The following is a 5489-nucleotide window of genomic DNA, read 5'->3' as shown; positions in this document are numbered from 1 at the left end:
ATTAATTGTCCGTATTTATAATTACAATAAAATATCATTAGTACATAAGTATAACTATAAATATTGTAATAAATTTATTTTGAGAAAAATAATAAAAACCACGAAACTAACGAAAATAGCCCGTTTTTTAATTACGAGAAGATTCAGGGTTACAGAGAAAAAAATATTCTTGTAACGACTCTGGGATCCGGCGAGAAAAACCCCGGCATAAGAAAAAAAAGGTTCTTTACAACGCCCGAGCAGGGACCCTGAATACAACGTAGGAAACTTCGTAATATAATAATGAGTAAGGAGGATTCGATTTTAGCACGAACCTGGTTGGTCACATCACAGAACTCTTAACTCGAATGAACCGAATTTAAGAACTCTGGAAGGAAAAAAAAATATATCAACGTATATCACACGTGGAATACAAAGGGGCAGATATGAGTCCCACAATGCGCTCATCCATTCAAACAATAGAACATGTGGAAAAATGGTCCTTCCGATATGACGGTGGTGAGGATCCATTGAGTTTCATCGAACACATAGAAGAACTGGCAGACAAGTATAGCATCGATGTAAACTTAATTCCACGCACAATGCCCTTACTTCTCGAAAATAATGCACTAATATGGTATCGCAACAACAATTGTCGTTGGCAGTACTGGACACATTTCAAGGTTGATTTTCTAAAGTTTTTTATCCCGTCTAGATTCTTTAAGCAAAAACAAAAACTACTGCAATCCATAGCCGTCGAAGAACAACAGCAGCAAGTTAAACAACAACGACAGCAACAGCAGCAGACTAAGCAACAGCAACAGCAGCAAGTTAAACAACAACGACAGCAACAGCAGCAGACTAATCAACAACAAGAGCAGCAAGTTAAGCAACAACGACAGCAACAACAGCAGACTAATCAACAGCAACAGCAGCAAGTTAATCGACAACGGCAGCAGCAGCAATTACAAGATACGCTAGAACACGGCGTACAACAACAAGATCCAAGACCTACCAAAGTGAAAATACAGCGAGATCCAAGGCCTATCAGAGAGAAAATACAGCAAGATCCGAGACCTATCAAAGTGAAAATAGAACAAGATCCGAGATCTATTAAATTACCGATGTTACAACAATACCGATATTCAAGTTCTGTCAATACAACGCCTAGTCGAGATTCACAGCAACTACAAGATACGCTAGAACACGTTGTACAACAACAAGATCCGAGACCTATCGAAGTGAAAATACAGCGAGATCCGAGGCCTATCAGAGGGAAAATACAGCAAGATCCGAGACCTATTAAAGTGAAAATACAACAAGATTCGAGATCTACTAAAGTACTGATGTTACAACAATACCGAGATTCAAGTTCTATCAATACAACACCTAGTCGAGATTTACTGCAACTACAAGATACGCTAGAACACGTTGTACAACAACAAGATCCGAGACCTATCGAAGTGAAAATACAGCGAGATCCGAGGCCTATCAGAGGGAAAATACAGCAAGATCCGAGACCTATCAAAGTGAAAATACAAGATCCGAAATCTACTAAAGTACCGAAGTTACAACAATACCGAGATTCAAGTCCTATCAATACAACACCTAGTCGAGATTCACAGCAACCACAAGACACGCTAGAACACGTCGTACAACAACAAGATCCGAGACCTATCGAAGTATACAGCGAGATCCGAGGCCTATCAGAGGGAAAATACAGCAAGATCCGAGACCTATCAAAGTGAAAATACAACAAGATCCGAAATCTACTAAAGCACCAAAGTTACAACAATACCGAGATCCAAGTCCTATCAATACAACACCTAGCCGAGATTCACAGCAACCACAAGACACGCTAGAACACATCGTACAACAACAAGATCCGAGACCTATCGAAGTGAAAATACAGCAAGACCCGAGACCTAACAAAGGGAAAACACAGCAAGATCCGAGACCTATCAAAGTACAAAAGTTACAACAACTACAAGGTACACAAGAGCAAATAGTACAACAGCAAATAAAATTTATTGAAACACAACAAGGCCAACAGGAACAATTACCATACCAAATTAAGGAACGTTGTCTCGAAACAGATGACAAAGTCAGCACAGAAAACCAGCAACGGCAAACGAAAATTTGTTGTACAACCCAACCGGAGAACGATCAGATTGTCACCACGGCCCAAGACGAATTTTATAAAATATTCAAAAGCCCGAAGAAACGTTATAGAAGCCAAGCACTATAATTTACGACCCAGAGCATGGAAACCACAGATTGGCGATATGGTTTTAGTCAAAACACATCCGCTATCCAACGCTCAGGCTCATTTTGCTGTAAAACTAGCCCCAGAACCACCGCACGCAGAACTTTGGGAACGGATACAGAGGGACGCTCAAAAGTTAAAACGGGGCCGTCGCCATGTTTTTTATGTGCAAAATCAGGAAAAAAACATAAGGTGCTCATAGCAAATTCTGGTGCCATCCGGGTCGTTCCCCTTTCCAATGAAGGGAGGGAGTGTGACGATTTTTTCCAACACGTCACAAATAAATTATGATAGTTGAAAATAACATGAAGTTATTATAGTAAACAAATAAAAAAACCCAACAACAGAATTAAAACTATTTTTAGTCGAAAAATATATATAGCATGAAGTTATTATTATTATTGTAAACAAATAAAACAATAGAATTAAGCTAATATTAGTAAAACCAAACCCACGAAAAAAAATATTAATCTAAGCTATGAAAAAATATATAAAGTATTAATAAAGTAAAAGGAATTATTTTAGAAAGTAAGATAATAATAAGTAATTATAAATTATCATAGAATTCAGTTATCGAAATTAAGAGAAACAATTAATCTCTTGAAAATACAAATTAAGTAATAATACTTCCGATTTCTTTGAGGGTAATTATTTTTACAAAATTTTAATAATAAATATGCAGCGAACAACAACAGCAGAACATAGCGAAATCAGTAGCAGGGAATAACAACTTTGAAGAAAGCTACACAGTATGCACTCAGAAGTCAGTTATCCCGTTATATAAAATCCGTATAAAAGGAGAAGCAAAGTAAAACACAGCGACTTGGCCACAGCACTTCGAGCAGTGCACATCACCAGAGGGACTTGGCCACAGCACTTCGAGCAGTGCACATCACCAGAGGGACTTGGCCACAGCACTTCGAACAGTGCACATCACCAGAGGTTCAATCACAGGTCGTGAAGCAGAACACTTCACAAGGTAATCACAGAGGTAATTATTAAGTCATAGAACTGATTCCTAGCAACACAGCCCTATCGGTAGTGTTGTTTCCTAATCCCACAGTGTAGCCCAGTCGGTAACACTGAACCTAGCAACACAGCCCTATCGGTAGTGTTGTTTCCTAATCCCACAGTGTAGCCCAGTCGGTAACACTGAACCTAGCAACACAGCCCTATCGGTAGTGTTGTTACCTAATCCCACAGTGTAGCCCAGTCGGTAACACTGAACCTAGCAACACAGCCCTGTCGGTAGTGTTGTTTCCTAATCCCACAGTGTAGCCCAGTCGGTAACACTGAACCTAGCAACACAGCCCTGTCGGTAGTGTTGTCTCCTAGCCTACCTTTAGTCATTCTTTTGTGTTCTCTTATTTACAGGAGTTATATTAATTGTCCGTATTTATAATTACAATAAAATATCATTAGTACATAAGTATAACTATAAATATTGTAATAAATTTATTTTGAGAAAAATAATAAAAAACCACGAAACTAACGAAAATAGCCCGTTTTTTAATTACGAGAAGATTCAGGGTTACAGAGAAAAAATATTCTTGTAACGACTCTGGAATCCGGCGAGAAAAACCCCGGCTTGAGAAAAAAAGGTTCTTTACAACTTTGAAGATTTTCAGAGAAGCCTGCTTTAGCAATTGAAGTCGGCAGCTTTGTTATACGCGACACACCCATAAAGTAGTGCTGGCGATTCCTAGCTATTTAATGCTGTCCTCCCAATGTTGCCTATGTTTACGAGTTATAAAGAGGGCTTTAATTTTCTAATTATTTATTTTTATTTTTCATTTTTGAAAGAACTCCAGATGAGATTAACATGCTTCTGCAGAGTGTTGGTTACATTTCTGGCAAGTTTATCGGAATATAACAAGCGCGTGTCATCTGCGTATAATAATAGGGTCTTAGCATTGCGATATCAGACCTGAAGATGTTGTTCAACAAGGGGGAGAGATCCTTGAGGAAAACCAGCTTTTTTCATCACACTGACGAGATGGTAGTGTTGATTCTTAGACGTACCATAAATCGTTATAATAGTACAGGCAGCGTCGCCAAATATGGTGGTGGACGAAAAAAAACAGTAACGTTGATTGTTTAATCAAAATGTCAAAAGGTCAAAAGGTGACCACATTCAAGTGAATGGATTCTGAAATTTCGATTAATTTTACAAGTTTTTGTGATTTGAATCAATAAAAAATAATTTCATAAAAAAAAGATATGTTCGTTTGAATAGGCAACAATTCAATTACTTATCCCTGTATTACCATAAAAATCTAGCTATTATCATAAATAAGTAGCTGAAAGAAAGATTTAAATTAATTCACTTTAATTTTTGTGTTAATTTTATAATATGAATCATCTAACAACCGCTAAACGTGGAAAAATTGTGCTCGAACTACTATGAAGTTCTTGTTAGGATAAGGGATATGTCAAGAAGAATATTCAAATCTTTATTATAGGTAGTAAACGTCCACAAGTAACTAAAAAGTGACCTCCAGCATCCAGTAAAAATTATTGTATAGTGTAGAGGTGTGATAAAGCTATACTTTTTTAAAAGTGTTGAAGATGTGACGTAATACCTTAATGCTCGTTACCAGTTATTTTTTCCTAGCTGTTTTTCATAAGGTTATGAAAAAAATCGTGTTTATACAAACAGTCCCCAAACTCTTGAATCTTTAAAAATAAGCATCTTTCAGTTACAGGATATTTATTACCAATTATGGACTAACAAGACATCAAAAATTAATTTTAAAGAGTCCAGAACTAAAACGTATTTGAATGATGTATTGCTCGCCTAATAGCAATATCTAAGTAATATATTGAAATAAAAATTTGCTTCAATTTTCATTTGCAAATGTATTTCATTTAGGTTTACTCTTGGAACCATAAAATTGAAAAATAACCATTAAAATTGAAAAATCCTCATAAATATTCAAAATTTATCACGCACTGAAGATATTTTAAGTTTCAAATTAAAAAAATTTAACCAATTTGTCAAGTGTTGAGTTCTCAATACAATACAATGAAAATTACAAGTAATTTGGTATTTGAATCTTCACAGTTGGTTTTAATTTTCTTTTTTAATAAACAATAACTTAAGAAATAAATAACCATCATTAAACCAACAAACAGTGAGAAGCATAGACGTAGACATATTTTTAGTTGCCATTTTGCTGTTACCGAGCTTGTTACTCCACTTCGAGAATTCTGTTATTGTGTTGTAATGATATATTTATGTATA

Source organism: Teleopsis dalmanni, chromosome 2 (genome assembly GCF_002237135.1).
Source record: "Teleopsis dalmanni isolate 2A chromosome 2, ASM223713v2, whole genome shotgun sequence".
NCBI lineage: Eukaryota > Metazoa > Arthropoda > Insecta > Diptera > Diopsidae > Teleopsis > Teleopsis dalmanni.
This window is presented reverse-complemented; position numbering follows the sequence as displayed.